Source organism: Argiope bruennichi, chromosome 9 (genome assembly GCF_947563725.1).
Source record: "Argiope bruennichi chromosome 9, qqArgBrue1.1, whole genome shotgun sequence".
Taxonomy (NCBI): domain Eukaryota; kingdom Metazoa; phylum Arthropoda; class Arachnida; order Araneae; family Araneidae; genus Argiope; species Argiope bruennichi.
In genome coordinates this window covers 36,740,595-36,763,535 of record NC_079159.1, presented here as the reverse complement: position 1 = coordinate 36,763,535, position 22,941 = coordinate 36,740,595, and the positions used below count along the sequence as shown (strand labels likewise).

General features: G+C 26.6%; 1 long non-coding RNA gene across 1 annotated transcript in view; it reads right to left on the bottom strand.

Moving 5' to 3' along the window:
* Positions 1-22,941, bottom strand: part of LOC129984823 (uncharacterized) — a 264,300-nt gene that overhangs the window by 183,411 nt on the left and 57,948 nt on the right. Inside the window, exon 2 of the long non-coding RNA XR_008785529.1 lies at positions 8,196-8,351. This is a non-coding gene — a long non-coding RNA (uncharacterized LOC129984823). The remainder of the gene's footprint in view (positions 1-8,195; positions 8,352-22,941) is intronic.

The following is a 22,941-nucleotide window of genomic DNA, read 5'->3' as shown; positions in this document are numbered from 1 at the left end:
AATCCCAAGTTGTATTATTTTTAAATTTACCATCACTAATCGATCTCGATATAAAGATGCATCGACGTTTCGTTATATCGATATAAATGTGCAAAAAAATTTGAAAATACTTAAAAATGAAATTGCGTGTAATGTATAAATTATTAACTTTTTCTGCACATTGTTTATGTGAAATTTTCTAATGGCATCAAGTCACGTGAAAGCTAAAAAATCAGAGAACATTATTAAGCAATAAAAAAAAAAAAAAATTGATATTTTGAACGATTTTCGAAGTTTTAAGTGTGTACATACACCATAAACCTTTTATCTTTAGTAAATTTCCATCTCATTTAATAATGGCAACACCAAATTTATGTATTCATTTCTTATATAATATATGAAGTTGAATCCAATATTAAAATAATTCAGCTCAATATTATAGTTTGACAAAAATATGCAGATAAAAGGTTTAAAAAATTACTATTCTTAATCATTTAGTTTACCAGCTGAATCTCTTTGTATATATAATATCTTAAAATATTTCATTACAATTCCTTCAAAAATTTAATAAATTGAAAAGGTGAGGTAAAATTTATTACGATCTTAACGAAGTAAACGAAAAAAATTAGCAGACTTTTTCATTCTTGGTTTTTAAACAATATTCTAGTTTTTCTTGATTAAATATTTCAGTAAGAAATGAAAGCGATTTTAATTTCATTGCGATAATGAAAAGTAATAATGCTAATTACAATTAAAAATTTATTTTTAAATTTTGTTAAAGTTAGAGAAAGAAAGTGGGTGACATCTTAATCGGTAGCATATCTCCCCGGGGGGCACCTCGAAATGAGGATGAGATGCTTCCCGCATGGTGGTTGGATCTCGCAAACCCTGGAGGGTACACTAATAGGTGGGGGATCTAACTCCTCCCATCAATGACGGGACGTACTTCCTTCGGGGAGGGTTGTACCGTGGCCGATGACGGACCTTAGGACTCGACCACAGTTACCGCCAATGTTGCTGTTGCGGCGGTCCGGTCATTCAGTTTTTATGGTTTAAATCCGTGTGCCTTCGTGGCGGGTCGGAGAGTTAGATGGCTGACTTAATCGGTAGCATTAAAAAAAAAAAAAACTTTCGAATTTGAAGGTGGTTTAAAAATGATAATTCTATGATCAAAATGTAGAAAGGTATATTCGAAACACATTAAGATATAAAAATACTAAAACTTTTAGTTTTTAATTAATTGAAAGTATAATTAAATCTTCAAAGAAATTGTTTAGAGGTGAACTACATTTTCAAAATATATTTTTTTCTTTTCTTTTCTTTTTTTGTAAAATTAGGGCAAATATCTTTCCTGTTTAGGGCATCAACAGACACAAAAAGGCATGCATTTTGTTACTAGAGATTTAATTATACAAAATTAATTTCATAAAGATGAATTTGCTGCTTATGGACTATTCTAAAAATAAAATTGCCCATTAAATGAAATATTCAAATCAATTTTGTAAATGTAAGTACTGAAAACAAATAATACTTCTTCCCAAAATAAGTCTAATATATTAATTTATAAATCAAAATAAGTCTAATATAATAGATTTTCTATTTCACAAAATAAATGATAAATATATCAGAAATCTAAAGATGTCTAATTATATTTTCAACGAAAATTCGCCTTAAAACTTTGAAATAAATGTATAGATTTTGCAAAATTCATTATTATTAATTTATCAAAATAGCATTTACTAGCTTTAATAACACGTTGATAAACATTTAATTGTTTATACATTAGACTACTTTTCTGCATCTTACTCGTATTAAATTTTTGAATTCGCATTTTCATGAATAAATTCAATAACAAAGTCATGTTGTTTCAAATTTCATGTATCCGTTAATCTGAGGAACAAATATATGCAATCCATTAAACATTTTTGTTTTTGTAATACCCACTACTAGTCGAAGATTCCATTTTCATCATCTAGATTCTATTTTCCATAAATTTAATACCAGTAAAGCCATTTTAAGACATTTAGGATCAAAGCATATCATTAAAATAAGATCGCAACAAAAAAATATATTGCGCACTGCATAAAAGGGAAATAAAAATAAATGATAAACCAGGAAATACTTTTGGAATGAACCTTATATTAATTTTCCATCGCTGGAAAATTGTTGGAACATTTTTTCATGCGATATATTTTGCTTCCAGGGATTACGCCTAAGCCGGTAGGTGGCGCTTTGCAATATCTCGGCGGAAAAGGAATTTTCCTCATATCAGAATACCTACTGTATGACATTTACATATCAATAGGTTATTTGAATAGAGGCTGAAAACATCTTTTCAAAAAGTTCTGGAAGAGAAACAGCCTGGAGGAGTTGGTGAAAAATCTGTTTTATGGCAGAGTCAGGTTGAATGAATGACAAAATTTGACGGCAAATATAATTTTTTTTTTTTTTACGGAGTTTGTTTTTATGAAAAGCAAGTTCCGGAATTTAGGGTTGCCAGTATTTGAAAGACTCCTGTCAAATAAATGGGTTAAAAAGTGCCTGGATTTCGATCGAAAGTAATTAGTTAAACGGAAATGGTGCCCAAAGTTTAAAAGGTTTTAAAATTGCAATTCGTAAACCTAATGTTATTTCCTATAATAGCCTAATTTTTAGTATTATATGTCATACATTTTAGAGAATTTCATGAGATAATATATAATTTTTCACCTTAAATTTGAATGTTGATAGTATTTTGGAATGCATAAAATTCATATTATTTTGATTCAAACAAACAAGATAAGATAATGTAACAACATAAGATAATGTAGATATCGCATATCGTAATAACACAAACTATTGTGTTATTACTGATTTATATATGTTAAATCTAAGAATATTTGAAGGTATATAATATTTTGTAGTATTCCTATAATTTTTATCTATGATAATTGATGTGTTTAACTGAATTGCCAATGATTCTCCCTAATTTCTTTCCCCCGCTCAGTATTATTAATTTTTAAAACGATGGTGTTTAATCCTCTCATTTATAAAATTATTTTAGTATAAGTATCTCAGAAGGCTGAAAAATCCTTTGCTCTCAAAGTAAGGAAAAATGTCCCATTTTTCAATCAAGAATCAGTGTTCATAAGGGGTTAACATTAATATACATTAATATAATGACTTTTGTATAAAAAGAGGTCCCAGCTTAGCCGTCAGCTATTAAGCAAATGTATGCTCAGAAAAATAGCTTAAGCTTTAGTTTAATATGAAAAGACACTTTTAATGCAACAATGATAAGAATGAAACGTATAAAATAAGTATTTATTTGTCGCAGTATTTTAATATGGCATAACAATTAGTGGCAACAGGAGAAAAGATAATAGTTTGGACAATTAATATTCACTAGATGGCCGACCGGACGGAATGGATTTTGAAAATTGATAATGAAACGTATCTGATGATAAATAATTGTTCCGTTAATTTCTGCTGCTTTTCTGGTGTAAGAAAATTAGAATGCAAACCAAAACGAACAAACGCTCGCCATACGCGCTTTCCCCGTATCATTTTAGAGATAGGAAAGCCGATTCCATAATTAGCCACCAATTAGCATTATAATCCCTGTCACTGTACAGCGGAAAGTCACTTTGCTTTAACTAGGCACCACTTTTGTGACAATAGTTGTCGCTGTTTGCAAGTTTGTAAACGTCATAAGGGCTTTAATGGGAACCGTTATAAGCTATAATGATTATCTTCCCTCCCCCCATCTATAAGAATTCGTTCTTTAACAAAACATTATATTTTATAAGGATGAAGATTTCATTTCATGGATGAACTTGTATCGTATTCATCATCGAGGTAGGAATGCTGACTCCACAATGAGCCGCCAGTTAGCTTTGTAGTCCATGTCACTCAAGGTCACTTCACTACAACTAGGCACCGTTTAGGAGATAGGAAAGCCGATTCCATAATTAGCCACCGATTAGCATTATAATCCCTGTCACTGTACAGCGGAAAGTCACTTTACTTTAACTAGGCACCAATTTTGTGACAATAGTTGTCGCTGTTTGGAAGTTTGTAAACGTCATAAGGGCTTTAATGGGAACCGTTATAAGCTATAATGATTATCTTCCCCCCCCCCATCTATAAGAATTCCTTCTTTAACAAAACATTATATTTTATATTGATGAAGATTTCATTTCATGGATGAACTTGTATCGTATTCATCATCGAGGTAGGAATGCTGACTCCACAATGAGCCGCCAGTTAGCTTTGTAATCCATGCCACTCAAGGTCATTTCACTACAACTAGGCACCGTTTGTGACAATAGTTGTCTCAATTTGGAAGTTAATGTAAGATTTAAATGGAAATCTGTATATCATTAACATAATCTCATATTTTCTAATAATGGAGCTTCCATTTCATAGACGGACAGCTTCATTGGAAGAAGTGAATTCAATAAATAGATGAGAAGAGGAAAATATTTTATAACATAGCATATGATACGTCTATGAAATCAAACTTTCACTCTAAGAAAGAATTGCTAAAGGCCTGGATACTTTTTCCTTGAAGAAAAGAGCAGTAGCAACAGACAGAAGTAGAACCTATCTGGAATCCATCAGCAGTAGCGAATCCGCTACTGGGTCACCTACTTAAAATATAAAACTTCAAATAATGCCTTTCCATGGACTTTAGCAAGATATTGGATTTCAATAGCCGATATTCTTTACCCTTTCTCTCAGTTACGGTCATTAGTTACGAACATGACCGGGGGTGAAGAAAAGTGAAACTTTTCAAAAAGGGCCCCACGACATATTGCATTTCTCTTTCTTTTCTTTCATTTTCTAACTTTGAAATAAGTTTTTAGTTTGATATAAAGGATATAGCCTGTGGGTTTCAATATCGCTGCTTTCAAGGTAGGGCCATTTCTTAACATTCCTTTTCTCTTGAATCTTAGAATGCATGGTAATTGTAGATACGGTGATAAAAATGATCCTTCGATTTGTATGAAATGTTCAATAACAGTTTAAACTATTTCAAAATAATAACGCAACCAAATGGATGGATTAAAGAATCCTCATTTCAATTAATGTCAAAAATATGAGTTCAGATTTTTAATGTCTCTCTAAATAATGTGAGCAATATTTCAAAGAAAAAGGCAAACGAACACGAGAAAGTCACTGAAATCATGAGAGACAAATTTAGTCAACTGAGAATCTACTTTAAGTTTCCGAATAGGTTCGGTGACGGATTTAAAAAAAAAAAACTTAGAAAAATTATTATAGGTAAATAATAGTATTAAGATACTAGAAATCGAAGAAAAAAAAATACGTATTAGTTTGGTTTTTTAAAAATAAAAACTGCTTAATTATTGACATTTTCGAGAAATTTTTAATGTTAAGAAAAATATTATAAGTAAAAAGATAAAGGAAGACATTTAATTAATTTTAGTTTCACAAATATACTTTATAAACAACTGGAAAATATAATAAATAACAAAAAGAAATAAATAAAAATAGATATAAATTATTTATAGAATAGAAAGAAATAAAAAGATATGAAATATGAATAGAATAGAATAGATATGAAGTAGAAAGATAGAAAATTATTTTAATTAATAAATATTGCATGAATATTTTAAGTTATCGTTAATAATTTTGTCAAAATTTGTTTATATTTTGAATTGTAGAAAAACTTATTGTAAAACAGGATTAAATGACATCTTAAAATCCGCGCTCTATTACACTTTAACAGATCACAAGTTTTTGAAATAAGCATATCAAATTTCATTAAAGTTTTTTTAATAGCTTTTGATATTCCATTTTTCCATGAATTAATCATAGCAAAAAATTCATTTCTCTGAAAATGCATTTAAAATATATTTGCATTTATTTCATAAATACACTAGAGACAAATATTATTTTCTTACGCTTCTAACTGAATTGTCTGAAATACACATATTGTCGCTAGATAAATAGAGAATTAACATAAACCTTTCAAATATTATTTTTTGAGGAATTGTTCATTAGAAGTAAAATAAATTATTCACTCCAGATTTAAAATAGAATCTTTCTGGTTTCATTTTTATCTGCTGTGTGTTATTGAAACTGTTGTATTTATAGTTCTTTATTTTTAGATCATAACAAAATTTGAATTTTTTAGAAAAAATCACCATAACAATTTATTCGGATATTTTTATAGTTGTGAACGTTTTAAAAATGAAAAATCGTTTCCATATTAACATGGTAGATTAACATTAACATTTTTGATAATTTTAGTAAATTGCTAAAAATTTCAAACATTTTTTTATTGAATTTATTTTTGTTAATTTTAAAGTATACAAATCTATCTTTACTCATAATAAAACATAATGTTTAAGTCCTAGCGACAAATATTTTGCTCATAAGTATAGAAATCTGGAGCATATGTACTTTGTAGGGAAGGGAGGAATATACATCTTGAATCAATTATTTAAATAGAATTTTAATTAATCAAAAATCAAGTGAGATTTTAGCCTCATTTCATTGAAGCTTCTGAAAATATTATTTCATAATAGTTTTTTTTTTATGAAATTTTAAAATTTAGAACATCATCTTTTCAATGGCATGCATTTAATTTTTTTATAAACATTCCCTCAATTTTGAAAATGTTCTTTAAAAATATTTTTATTTAATTTTCTACAATAAATTTTATTACTTAAATAAATTTTAAAATTTTTATTGTTTTATCAGATATTTAATCACATTATTTTCTTCCATTACTGGAAGCTAAGGAAGAAAGATTCTTTTTTATATCTACATAATTTACGTGATAAATTTTATAGTGAGTTAACATTAAAGTAAAAGAATTGCTATTTTGAAACAGATTATCCACACACTTAAGTTTTTAATGACTTTATGATGCCATTTGACTCAAATCTTTTGGGAGATTTCATGTACGCAGTACCCATAGAATGTGTAAGACTATAAAAACAGCACGATTTAATGTCTGTTACATTTTGTTGTTTAAAAATATTTTGTTGTAGGAATAATTAATATCATGTATAACAGAGTTAATTGGAATTAAATACAGCTAATATTTACACTATCTGTAGGGATCTCCCATTAACGATCGCATTATGCGTTCTTTTGAATTGCATATAAGAATATCTGGCATTTTTGATGCCTTTTACTTTATAAAGCATTGCTCTTACAATGCTTGTATGATAATATGAAAAGAAGCCTCTAAATTTTTCGGCATTTAATCGTTTGCTACCTTTAATCTTTAAATACAATGTATTTTTTTTGTGGCATAAAAGGAGGGTTAGTGTTAACAAACACTTCGTTCTTAAAATATCTTAATTTTAATATCCTATGTATTAATTCTTTCGTGCATATTTAAATGAAAATTCATTTTTAAGTGAAGAAATCTTTATGAGAATTTAAAATATAATATAAATAAACTATCTAACGTGCTTGCAAACGCTTTTGGTAAAAAAATTAGACCTTAATCAAATAATTAATTTAACCTCTTCATCAGACTGTACATTCTATTTGGATCATTTACTTTTTCAATTCTTAATATGATGTGAGATACACTTTAGATATTGAAGTAATTTAAAATTAAGTAATTTTTGCCTTTTCAATTTATTACTATAATGGTTTAGTTGATTGCATTTTGGTTATTTCTTTGATTAATTAGTTGGTTACATATTTAAATAACAAAATTTATAATGCACACACAAAACTGTAAGCGAATCGGTTTAAAGTTTTTTCCACAGATTTATATAACTCAATTGCTTTCCAACAAGAAAAAGCAAATTAGATTTCTTTTCTTTTGCTAATATATGGCCCCTCAATGTTTCTTTTTCAATGGAGTGCAATATTCGTGTCTTAGCCCTAAAGGCTTTCATTGTCGATATACTGTCCATTTGTATTTATAGATTGTTAGATGCCTTTTGGCATGGAATGGATATATTGACAAAAGGAACTGATAATACACATTTTCAATTTTTATAAACAGATTTATCAGAGGAATAATGGTTTCATAGCATTTTAGATCTATATAAAATTTTCTTTTTTAAATCGAGTTAATGTTTTGTATTTTTATTTGGTTTCAAAAATATAAATTTAGCGTATCGTCGATACTAAACTATAAAAATTTTAATGAAAATATAATTATATTATAATAATTTAAATTAAAAATTGTTTAATTCTTTTCAAAAATCTACTTAAAGTGAAAAGAAATGCTCACTTACTTTTGTATAATATGAGCCTAAGCTAGAATGAGACGCATCAGATCTATGTTCAAATAAATAAGCAATTTTCATGCAAAGTCTTGTTTATCTACCATTCCAGTCAAAACCCAAAGCAATCGATCGAGGCAAGATTACCTCAGCATTCGTTTGACATTTCTGAAATGATATGAAATACAAAAATAAATTGAAAAAATTGATGATACTATACATGATAGAAGTTTAAAATTAAATAAAAAAATAGAGAATACAATGATAATTAAAAAATTAAGACATTAAATTCAAAAGTAAGTGAAAAAATAACGGTATTTAACACAATTTAATTTCGATTTAGAAATTTTTTTGAATTAATCGAATTAAATTTCACTAAACCCTCTATAATGGACAACTAATTGTATATGCTACCTATTGATTGAAATAATAATACTACAAAAATGGTATTGAAATTTTTTTATATTTTTATTTTTTTAATGGATTTTTTTGAGATTATTATTTTTTAGGCCATTCGTTATTTATAAGAGAATCAATCTTAGAAAGGAATTTTAGTTGGATTAGCTTAACTAACATCCAGTTTTAAAGCAATTTGAGTATAATTTTTTGACGGCCCTTGTAATTTTGAACCGCGATATGATGACAAGAGTTACAATAAAATATTTTTTACATGATTTTCAAAAATAGATTTCATTATTATAATGAAATTGAAGCCGGATTAATTAATCGCTAAATTTTCTTCAATTTTAAAAGCTAAAGAAGAAACAGTCGGCAAATTATTTGGATAGTTTACAAGCTCAACAAAGTTCGTTAAGGGTTTCAAGTATACTATAAACGACACAAGTGTTAGATTTGTTAAGTAAGACGGCTTTGATGTTTAGCACAACTGGATGTTTAAATATAAGTTAGGTAAGAGAATCATCAGAATATCCTTAAGAGATTTTAATATAATTAAAACAACCAATATTCTCGGTAAAGCAGTTGGTCACCGAAGGCGGCTAGTTACAAATAAAGATCAAATAAAAAGAATTACAAATCCTTGCGCGTCCAATATAAAAATTTCTCTACAGTTGTTTCTTTTGGCGTGGCGTGCACTTTTATTTGTCTATTTTTTTATCGCTTTAACTAGTCTTCCGTAATCTGACGCCAACACTAATGTGAAATTGATACAGTTATAACACCTCACACACAATACAAGAGTTAAAAAAAGTATTCGAATTTAGAAGAATAACTTATCATGTCAAAAAAAAAACAACCTTAGTGATCGTATTTCTTTTCTTCTTCTGGTCCTACAATTCCGAAAAATAGTACCAAGAAATCAATTTAACCAGGAAAAAGCTATAAAAGCTAAAATTTACTGAACTGTAACTGTCCCTCGTTAATATCGAAAACCATTTTCAACGTCAGAAATCACTTCCGATTTCCAAGTGTAAATTACACTCACGTGAATCGGCTCCACCAATGGGAGTCCTCTATTTATTATTTACTTTTCACTTTTGTCGTTAAGAAAAGCGATGTTGTCCCCTCCCTTGACTTTTGCATTGTTTACACTTACATTCACGGCCGACTGCTTTATTGGAATATGGGGAGTTTTTATTTATAATTCCTGACTGTAAGGAAATGGCACCTCGTTACTGTGTGGGGTGGATTATTTTAAAATGCCTTTACAGGAACTGTTCAGGAGAGTACGAACACTCTCGATGAATACTAGTTGAAATCTGGTTGAGAGAAAGTGATTAAAAAGGGAAAAACCTGGAGGGAAGAAAGGGAAAAACATGGAAAATAAAAAAAAGGACGGTTAATTGTAAAAGCGAATATTGAGAGAAATGGACTGTATTCGTTTCTGGTTTAAGGTATGCGATTTCATTTTTTATGTTATTTTTTAAATGTCATAAAATATTTATAGTTTCAAGTTTTTGTGTAGAATTGAATATTGAAATATATTGAATATTGAAAAAATATTGAAATATAGAATATTGAAAAAATATTGAAATATAGAATATTGAAAAAATATTGCAATATAGAATATTGAAAAAATATTGAAGTATAGAATATTGAAAAAATATTGAAATATAGAATATTGAAAAAATATTGCAATATAGAATATTGAAAAAATATTGAAATATAGAATATTGAAAAAATATTGCAATATAGAATATTGAGAAAAAAAAAAGACTTATGCAACAAACAAATATAGGTTAAAAATTAGTATGAAAATTGAAAGAAATATGGCTATTTTTGGTTAAGAAAGTGGTTTAAATCCTTTTGTGTTTAACAAAGGATTTGTTCAAGATTTTACAAATAGCTTAATATATGTCTTAAATAGTTTCTGAAGTAAAAAATAAGGTATTTCTATCCAATCATCAAATATTGGGATACGACAAATAAAATAAATATGAATTTTTCAATTTTCTTCAAATTACGAAGTACTAAAATAACAGTTAAGTTTTTAAATAAACATATAGTTCATTATTTTGTTTAGAATGAGCGATATGATGCCTAATATATTCAGGATTTATTAAACTATAATTGAATTAAAAATAAAACAGATTTTAATTTATGATGTCTGTATAAGATTTAAACACGTTTAGAATTTGAAATTTTTCAGTGATATAAAATAACATTAAAATGTAAGTTATGAATTATAAAAGTAAACCGAACTTCACCAAGACTAAACAAATGAAACAAAATTATTCATATATAACAAAAGTAAAAAAAATATATATTTAAAGATATTTTCGCCAAATATAAACTTTATAACAGTTAAGAAGCATTTGAAATTAGCGCTTTATGTTTTTGTTTTCCGTCGAAGTAAAGAACGATCGATTTAATTTAAATTTGATTAATTTGGAAAAGATATACACGAGTTAGATATATATGAGTTGTTTGAAAGAAAAACAACTATTGTGATTTTAACGATTTTAATATTTATCAAAGAATTATTTTTGAAAACTAAAAAATGTTTGTTGAAAGTTAATATTGCTTTGGAAAGCCTTTTTGATAAAGAGTTTAATCTAAGAGCAACGCTTCTATTATTTTCTGGACAGAAAAAAAGGTGAGTTATTTGTTGAAAAAATATCTGTAATACAAGATTAATAATTGGTTGAGGAAAGAAAAATTGACCGTCCTGTAATTTGCTTAAAAAAAAAAAAAAAAAAAAAAAAAAAAAACGAATGCTTTAATTGATAGAAAAAAATTAATAGATAAGAAAAAGTGACTCACATGTCCTCCTTCCCAGACAATAAAAATGTATCACTAATTTCCTTCAATTTTATGATTCATTTCATTATTATGATTTTTAGAAATTCCAGTGCTTTCAAAGAATTAAGGCATCATAAATATATGAAGGCATCTATTATAAAGAATTTCTTACATTGTTCCATTTCATAATGATTCATTTCATTATTATTATTTTAGAAATTCTAATGCTTTCAAAGAATTAAGGGATCATAAATATATGAAGGCATCTATTATAAAGAATTTCAAATATTGTTCAATTCCGTGATGATTCGTTTAATAATTATGATTTTAGAAATTCTAATGCTTTTAAAGGGTAATAGGATAATAAATACTGGAGCGCATCTATTATAAAGAATTTTTAATGCCGTTTAATTTCACAATCATTAATTTTATTATTATATTTTTAAAATTTCTAATATTTTTTTCTTAGTCATGGGATTATCAGTATATGAAAAAGTTTCATTCACAATTTGTATTCATTTTACATTTTCTATGTAATATTGTCTAATGTCTTAAATGAAATATTTCTGGCTTAAAATATTGATCTAAAAAAAATTAAATTATTCTCTACATTGTTATGCATTTCCAGGTTATTTTTTACGCACACTTTTAAATATCTTTTGATTAAAATTTTTAATTTTTCATATTTGTAAATATAGAAATTTATAATTGAATTTTCCAGGATTTTATGACCTGGCGAAATTTTTAAATTTTTTTACATATATGTGTATTGTCAAATACAATACACTATTTTAATACTTTTTAAATACTAATTAACAGTAATCAATTAATTTCACTAAATTTGTATGGTACAGGAGAGACATCATCTGTCGGAGAAGATAAAAATGAAAGAATCGCATGATTGTACAATATTTAAATAATTGATGTAAAAATAATTAAATATTAAAAGACTAAAATTTAAGAATTAAGAATATATAAAAAAATTATAATGTAAAAAACGGCTATTTTTATTTCACTCGAAAAAATGAGTCCATCTTCCTTACACCACTTTAATTGAACTTTTATTTCCTCACACTTGATATAAAAAATACGGAAACTAAATATTAATTTAAGGTATTTCGGTATGCTAGTAATAAATGCTTCGAAAAATGTTGAAAAATATTTATATTTTTAAATTTTTGCATAAAATAGATTGAAAAAATGTAAATCAAGAAATAAAAATATATCATTTAAAAGTTAAAACTATCTTGAAGATTAGAAGAAATATAACCTTTTTTTTTTCATAAAAATAAGAATAAAAAAATAAGTTTTAAAATTTATTTTGATTTGTTCAAAATTTTGCGAACTACATAGGAAATATATTGCCTTTTTTCTGATCTATGAATTAAGCAGTATTGTTATCCAGTCATTAAAGATTGGGCTTCACCTCATAAAAAGTACGAAATTTTAATTTTTTTTAGCATTATGAAACATTAATACTATAAAAATCTTTTTAAATTAACAGCTAGTTTATCCTGTAACTCAAACAGAAGTACAGAAAACATTGGGAATTCGTTATACCTAATTTGATAAAAAAAAAATGCGTTGAATTTTAATTTATAAAGTGTTTCTTAAGATATCATTAAAATTTAGAATTTGAGAAAACATCGTATACTTAAGTAAAGAGCATTTAGACGTAGATTATGCAAATGTAAAAAATCAATGTAGTTTCGCAAGAAATAAACGCAATATTAAAATGCAAGCGATTTTATAAACATCACTTACAGAGATTAGAAAGATTAAATAAAAGTAATCCGAGAGTTTAATTAGAAATTGACTTTTTAACTTACTCACGTGCCTTAAGAATTTCATACAAAATAATGCTCTTTCGTTTTTCTCCCCTGTCAATTCAAAATGTTATATATCTTTTTTGGAATTATATTTCAATAATAACCATCTTCTCTGAGAACAAATCAATGAAGCCTTTTTAATCATTTTTGAAAAGCATAAATTCCCCAAATTCTATGCAATAATATTTTAATGTATCATTTATAATAATTGTAACAGATTTTCTGATACTTAATATATAAATATACGGAAACAAAATTATTATTCACATGAAATACTACTTTACATTCTCCGCGTTTCATATCTGATGCACTCGAAAGAATTGTTGCCAATTTAGATAGTAAAAGAATTGTTGCCAACTTAGATAATAAAATGGTAGTAAAACGCATCATTAAAAGATAAGTCATTGTGTGTTTGATCATGCATATCGTTAGCTATTACATAAGTTAAATATATTTTTAAAATTATATTTCAATAGCAACCAACTTTCCTGACAACAAATCAATGTAGTTTATTTAATCATTTTTAAAAATCACAAATTCTCCCGATTGTATTAATTAATATTTTAATACATTATATTTATAATAATTGTAACAGACTTTCTGATACTTAATATATAAATAGAGGGAAACAAAATTATTATTCACATGAAATACTAATTTACGTCATTCATCTTTTGATACACTGGAAAGAATTGTTTCCAATTTAGATAATAAAATGCTACTAAAACATATCATTAAAATCTAGGCATTGTGTGTTGGTACAAATATATTGTTAACTATTACTTTGAAAAGACAATTTTTTCATTTATACAATATTGTATGCACTACTGAAAATAATTAGTTATTTCTTCACAGATGTAGTCCATGACATTTAACAAGAAGTTTTTTAAAAAATTAAAGAGAAGCTCTTAAATTATATTTCTATCCTTAGGAGCACGGATTAAAAGCAGACTAGCAAAATATTTATAAAATTAATTGGATGCACATTCTTCAATGTAAAATAAAAAAATCATTAATTTATATTTTGAATTTTTTCAATTCTTACCTTATTATTCCCTGCATATTTTTCTATGAAACAGCAACGGAGAAATGCAAATATAATTATCGACATTTTCATTTTATATTAATAAATCATTTTCCCTAAAGAATAATGTCGTTCTTTTATTTTAGATGAATAGAATAAATGTTAAATTTTCATATGAGACGATATTAGAAATGAAAGACATTTGATAGATTTGTATGAATAAAAGCGGTGATAAATATTTAAATTTTCTAATCTAGATGGAAAAACATATTTTTCGGAAGATATCTTTTGTGACGCATATTAAAATAAATGTTGAAAATGAAAATTGTATTACTATCTTTCGAAGAATGCAGAAATGATGGGAAAATGCATTGATTGAGAAATTATAAACATGTAACTATCGTTTGGAGATTATATCTGCAGACGATTGTTTCTTTCTTTCTTTTAAACATGATTCTGCTTTCACCAATTTGTAGAATACGAAAATTAACCCTAACTTTTTGCCAAAAAAAAAAAAAAAAAAAAAAAAACTTTTTGAAACAAGGGTTAGTTAGACACACTTAATTTCTTTGTTTTTATAATAATTAGAAAATGACTGTAAAAAATTCAATTAGTGTTAGATAAACGACACAAAAGAAATATTTGAAGACGGAGAGATTTCGATTGATAAAATGTTTCTAATTAGGTTGCATGATCCTAAATTCTGACTATCGGGCCTAGAATAAGAATACGTCTTTAATTGTTTAGAATTTAAATCATATTTAATTTATTTAATAAAAGGTAAATGTATATAATTGATTCAGGTTGAAAGCGCTTATTAGATTTGTTTCCACTTTGAAATGACTATAACTGATTTTCATGTTTTTCTTTTATCGGTTAAAATTTAAAATTAAAAAAAATTATTGGATTGAAGATTTTAAAATAGCTCCAGAAAAATTCACCTGTACAACTTTTATTATATACAAGGTGATCGTTATTGTTCTTTTAAGTAGTTAAAATTCAAAACTGAGTCTCTTGTAACTAGGGAAATAGCTTGTACCTATACTAAAATGATTATGCTGAATTTGTTGAGACAGGTTACAATGCCTATTAGCGACGAAACAGGGGAGTTAACAAAAATAATGTAAGAATAAAATATATCTGCTAAAAAGTCCAGTCGGAAAAACGTACGCTATATAATATTAAAATCCATTGAAAAAATTTCATGGAGTTATCGTTAAATTTTGCAGATATATTTGCGATTAAAATTATAAACTTTCCATGACTTGAAAAAGGCTTCGCACTAAAACTGAAAAGTTTATCAGCAGATTCCCTTCCAATAGCTTTTTTCATTATTTTTATTTACCTTTTCCGTTGCTTAAATTTGACTTCATCATTGCTTGATTCAGAAAAAACTGTATGATAATATTGGATAATACATTTTTCATTTTTAGAACTAACCCTTTTTCAATAGCATTTTTAATGGGTTTTCTATTAAATTCATAATTTTAATAGAAAGTATTTCCTTCTGTTTTCACAGATCTCTTCAAATAAATTTTTTCATTAGTTTTTTAATGGTATAGGGTACATATATCTTACTGCTTTATTTTTTGAAACTTCTTTATTTCGCCGCTAGAAGCTCTGTAATCTGTCTCAATAAATTCAGCATAATTTTTTTTTCGGGTACATGTTACTGGTCTGGCTATAAGAGACACCTTATTGTATTTAACGTGCTTAAAAGAACTTTACTGATCATCAAGTTCAATAAATGATCATATTACATTGATGAAAGAGAGTGACAGATAAATAATAAAAGCAGTTGTAAAATATATTACTTTTCTTCTTTATATTTTCCTGTTGTTTAAATAATTCCTATTTTTTTAAAAACATTCATTTGATATATTTGTTTCTGGCCCCAATTAATTTCCCGGGTTTAAGTTAAGAGCGTTTTGTCGCTTTAGTTAATGTGCCATTATGTAGCTCTCTCTGTCAAATGACATATGTTCTTGTTACAAATTAAGATTCTATCAAATAAATTATGACTGAAATGATAAATTATATTTTTTGGTTAAAGAAAATAGGGTTTTTCTGGATTCACTTGGAAAGGCTTCTGTTTCGATAATATTGTCTTTATGGTAGTGCATGCGTAGGCATAACGAAAATCAACAATATTTATTGGAATAACATACATATATTGAGTTCATTTTAGTTTAATTATATTTGTTTCTAAATTTGAAGGAACCGAATGGCTATTTTAGGTCGAATCTCATAATTTCGAATCTCGCACACCAGATCTCCTACATGACGGTTCTCTTCCACTAGGGGGCACCTCAGATATGAGGATGACAGGCTTCCAGCATTTTGGTTGGTAAACTTATAGCCTTTACGATCTCAGAAAATAATGTACGTGAAATATAAGGTAAATATGATATTCATATAAACTAACTCATTAGAGTGTTTTTAAGATATTTTCTTTTAAATAAATTCTATCAACGTTCCGTCAATGAATCTATTATGTATATATATATATATATATATATATATATATATATATATATATATATATATATATATATATATATATATATATATATATATATATATATATATATATATATATAATATATATATATAATATATATATATATATATAATATATATATATATATAATATATATATATATTTATATATATATATATATATATATATATAAATATATATATATATATTTATATATATATATATATATATATATATATATAAATCCTAACTTATTTCTTAATTTTTATTTTAATTAAACCCATATTAACTTCATTCTAAAATGTTCTCTTATTTTCTGACTAATTCTTAGTTTTTTTTAAATTCAATTATTTTTACACGTGCTCTGGAAGACTGCTGACTTTAGCGTTTTCTCATGCTCCAAGTGAAGGGGTAAAAATCCTCACTGCTTACAACATTCTTTTAAAGATACCTAAGAATCCCTTTCCTAAGTCGGCACGTGTCAAAGAAATCCCTATAAAAATCTCATAATAAAATCACTAAAGGGAAAGATTTCTGTCTCTCTTGTTTTTGTGTCGCAATGTAGATCGACGCATCTTTTATTATCGTTTATTTCGTGTACAAAATATTCCTCCTAAGATGAAATAAATCAAAGTTAAAATTCCAAAAGTCCTATCTTTTCGGCCACGCAAGCATGTACACACGCACAAACACCCACACACACAAACACACGCACGCACGCATGTATACTTCAGTTAATATTGATAATAAAGCATTAAAAATACTCCTTACAAACTTAGTCCATTTAACTAATATTATGTCGTTAATACAAAGCTTTCAATTGTAATTCTACTTACGTTTATCTCTTTTTTCATATAATTAGAGAAGATTCATTGAGAGTACATGTTTTCCTCATTAATGCAATATCGTCTCCAATAACCTAAAACAATTAATTCGAAAATAATAATTTTTTTTCAGAAATATTCTGTTTATCAGAAGTTTAAAAAAATTTAATGGAAATGCGAAGTTAAAAACATTCTTCTTCCTAAAACGGCAGATTAAAAACAACTTAGCAAAATATTTATTTAATTAATTGGATGAATATGCTTCAATGCAAAATAATATCGCACCACTCGAATTTTTAAATTTTTTCAATGAAACATTTACTATTCGAAGCAGCAAGTATTTCTTTCGGAACTGCAATCGAGAAGAGCAAATATAATTATCGAAATTCTCATGCATATTAATTTCCCTAAAGAAAACGCATCTTTCTTTCATCTAAAATGAATAGTTCTTTTGAAATAAAATGATTTCAAATAATAAAAATTATTTCCGTGCGAACAAAGCGATGATAAATATTTAATTTTTCTGCTCTTGATCGAAAAACATATTTTTCACAAAATCTCTAAGCGTTGATGCGTTACAGAGCAAATGATAAAAATATCAAATACAGATTTTTGCTTCTTATACAATAAAAGTAAATATAAATGTTGGACATATTTTCAGCAATCTGAAGCAAGATTTAACTATCAATTTTTTGCTAATAAGAAAAAAAAATTGTTTGGCATTTAAGAATGCTAATTAAAAAAATATTTTTGGATATATAGTATCTTCAGACTAAACTATTTGATTATAATGTCAAATATTAAATATTCGTTATAAAATAATACAAATTACTTTGTCAGTTTTATTTTATACTTCGTTCGGTTAAAATTATTTGATGATACTGTTAAACATCTAATATTCATTATAAAACAATACCAATTTCTTTGTTAGTTTTATTTAGTTTTTTGTTCGGTCAAACCAATTGCTTTTTCAGTTTTATAAATTATTAAAACATCACTCTTGAGAATATTTTTCAACCCTCTTTTATTTTCGTTGAAAGAGCTCAGATAATTAGTATTGCAAATTTATAATAAGAAAATAAAATTTCAAAATAATTTTTATTATCATTTTTAAAGACTTTTTCTAAGATAAATTGCATTATGAATGAATAAAATTGGTATAAATATTTTTTTTTTATTTTGTATAATTATCTTTTGGCAAAAAAAGAAAAAAAACGAAGATTAAGTATTAGAACACTCAGAATAAAATACGATAATCTCAATGAAATTTCTTGTATGCTGAACAAAATTTCACACATATTTGTTAATTTTATTTATTTTACTTTTTTAATACAGGAAATTTGCATATAAGATTTCACTTTCTGATATACTTGAATTTAGAAATTTCATATATCTGTCTATTTCTAAGGGAATCGAGAACTTAATTAGTAATGTTCGAACTCAAGAAGCTGCATCATTTATTTATCGTCGCGTTTTAATTTTTTCCAATTTATAATCCTGAGAGAAGTTTCTATTCCTTAGCTGGCAATGCTTTGTCAAAAATGAATTAATTTGAGCTCATATCAAAAAGTCGTTTGGAATTCTGCATTATTCGTTAAAAATATCCGTACTTCAGATTACACGTTTTTCTCATACTTTGTCTGTAAATAAATTATTAATCTTATTCCTTACATTAAAAATTAAATATTTTGTTACATTCCCGAGGATTTATGCAAGTCCACAAATAAATAGGTAATAAACTAATTTTAATTAAAATTTGATTCTGTATAAGAGCCGCTATCTTGCAGAAAATTTGTGAAACATATTAAATATTAAGTTCTATATATTCCAATAATGAATTATGAAATATATAAAGATTAAAAAGTAAAATAATTAAAATAACAAAAAAGTTTAAACAAAAGAAATATTTTCCTTCTTTTTTTAAATTTCGGAGCTCAAAATAGAATTGCAAAAGCGTGATTACTGGAAACAATACTATGTATAAATTAAAACACAATCAATATCATTTAAAAATTCAAATACAAACTTTCAAAATGAAGGAAAAAGTCTATAACTACGATTGACATTTTAATTTATCAGATGTAGAAAATTACTAAATTTTTTGACTATTGATAGTTTTGTTTTGTTGTCATAATATTGATAAAAATATTTTTTCTTATTTCAATGCATTAGTAAAAACATATTTTTAAAACTCATTTTGTTTTTTACTATTTCTGAAATTCTTTCTACATTTTTAGCCAATTTAGTGCGTATCACATTTGGGACGTTTGTTTTTAAAATTTTATTTCAAGGTAAATATATAGTTTATGGCAAAATATAGTGATATTTAGTTGAAGAAGATACATTATTAAAATGGGTAAATATATTTTGAAATAAGCACTGCAAGATGCCTTGCATCTGTAATAATTGAAATGTTAGTTTCTTCCTGATGTTATTAAAATTATTACCAGTTTTATTGAATTGCATTTTAATTATTAATTTAAAATTTTATGAGCATATAGGTACTAGCATAATAACATGATGATATTAACAGCCTATTTTAAAGTACGGAGAGCATATTTTAAGTGAATAACTTTATAATCACATTGCTGAATTTATATCTTCAAACTCCAATGTAAAAGAAACAAAAACTTTCGAATTGATATTTGCATTTTCGTATAAAGGTTTCATTCCGAAATATAAATATTTTTGTTAGAAATTTTCTAAAGAAAACGTGTTTCAAGAAGAACGAAACAAATTCTTAGAGAAATAATATTTTGAAATATATATAAAAAAAATGTTCAAAAGTTAAAAAGCGAAAATATATTTTTCTTCATGCAACTGAAGAAAATCGAAAGCTAAAAAACTTTTTTCCGCTGTTATTTGTTTATGTTTGTTTATACTAGAGAAATAGCAGATAAAACTAGAGAAAATGCGTGAATTATCAAAAACAGCGAGTCAAGCATACTCCAGTTATTTTTATCTAATTATTTTGTTTTACTTTTGGACGAAAACATTTTAGTCGCAACATTAAAACAAGTTTTTGAATATTTTTGCAAGATAATAATTTCAAGTGGAACTTAGAAGCTCTTCAATAAGTTAAAAGTTACACTTGAGTTTAGGTAAGTATCCGAAATTAAAAATTTATGTACTATTCCAATTCTGGAAACATTTTTATTTTTCGAATTATTTAAAAAATTAATTAGGGTTATAAGAATTATTTTATGGTATTCTACCTAAAATGGAAGTGTTTTGTTTTAAAATACAATCCTTATTTTACATATTCTGAAAAAAAAAAAAGAAAACTATACTTTTACCTTTATTAGTTAGTTTACAAAGAGAAAGAATTACAATCATAAAAAAATCTGAACTCGAGATTTTGATGAATTTTTACGTTTTAGAAATTAATAAATTAAAAAAAAAGCCTCATTTTTTTCCAAGGTGTTTTTATGTAATTGTCTAATAAATTAATAAATAAGTAATGCTGTATTCGTATACTTAAAATTGCATGGGATCCAAAGATAGAAATTAATTTTTATTTTAGGCTTAACTATAAAGAAAATATCCTGCCAATGATGGTATGAACCTCCTACCGAGAAGTTGTACCGTGGCCGGTGATAGCCCTAAGAACTACAGATCCCTCCAATTGTGGTCGGTACATTCTCCACATTAAATTTTTTTATGCTTTCTGGCAGAGAGGGGTAGTTAAATTATGCTTATCTTTAGAACTTTTCTAATAAATTCATACTTTTGAATTTTGGATAACGTTTGATTTGAGAACATTTGATAATAAATTAATGCTTTTTTACACACTTATAAAAATATATTTTCCTCGAATGCTCCTCACGGAATATTTTGTTTTTTATATAATTGTCTAAAAAACTTGATAAATAAATAATGCTGTGTCCATATAAAAAAAATGAATGAGATCCAAAGATAGAAATTAATATTTATTTTAGGCTTAAACTTAGAGAAAATATTCTGTCAATGATAGTATGAACCTCCTCCCGGAGAGGTTGTACTGTGACCGGTGATGACTTTTAGAACTCAACCGCAGCTTTCGCATTTTGCTGTCAAGGGGTTCGTCATCATTCAGCATTTTCGTATGCTTTCGGGCAGAGGGGGGTAATTCAATAATACTTAATTTTCGAGCAATTCTACTCAATTTCAAATGCAAAAAAAAAAAAAAAAAAGAATACTAGTCAAATTTACAACAGAATTTATTATTTACTCAGAAGCTGTTCTAAAAAATTTGGGAATAAACAAGCTTCTTATAAAATATTTTGTCTTTAAGTAAATGTTTAAGAAATAAATACGTAAAAAATGCATACAATTGCATGAGATTCAAAGACAGAAATTAATTCGCATTTTAGGCTTAACCTTACAGAAAATATCCTGACAATGATGGTATGAACCTCCTACTGGCGAGGTTATACAGTGGCCGGTAATTGTCCTTATTACTCAATCATAGTTTCCGCCTATTATTGTATCGGCGTCTTCATCATTCAGAATTTTTGTTCGCCTTCGGGCAGAGCGCGGTAGCTTAATAATACTTATCTTTCGAGCAATTCTAATTAATTTCAAATGCAAATTGTCTAAGAAATTAATGAGAGAAGTTTGTATGAGAAATTCATATACATACAATTGCATGAGATCCAAAAATAGAAATTAATTCTCATTTTAGGCTTAACCTTTTATGAGAAAATATACTATCAATGGCAGGAAGAATTTCCTACTAGAGTGGTTGGACCGTGGCCGGTAATGGCTCTTATTACTCAACCATAGTTTCAACCTTTTGCTGTCGTGGTATCTTCTTCATTATTCAGCAATTTTCTTCGCTTTCTGGTAAAGTGAGGTAGATCGATTATACTTATCTTTAGAGCTATTCTAATTAATTTCATACACAGAAAAAAATTAAACTAATGAGATTCACAACAGAAATTAGAATTAAATACTAGACTTGCACCAAAAGCAGTTCTAAAAAATTATGTGAATAAGCCCGAGTGTTAGTGACATTCCCCGACAGAAATTGAAACACGAGTAGATTTATCCAAAAAGCAATTAGTGAACATTAAATCAAAATAAACACTTTCAAGAGAAAAAGAAGAAAACTTGACAAAAACTTATCCCCATGGTGTTGCAACAATACAAGCCAACACCTACAGCTTAGCTGTTGCAACACGGTTCAATTGCGTCAGCTGGTGATTTCGGTTTACCAATCTATCTCGTTGGGGAAAGAACATTTTTTTTTTTTTTTTGCTAACATCCCAAAGGAAAATCTCGTGCCGAATAGAAAACACTAAATATCGAGGGATTAGCAGGAAATTGCGTCAAGAACAGAGTGTTCCAGAACAAATTTACCCTGTGTAATCGAATCTGTTCGCTCGTAATTAATGGAATA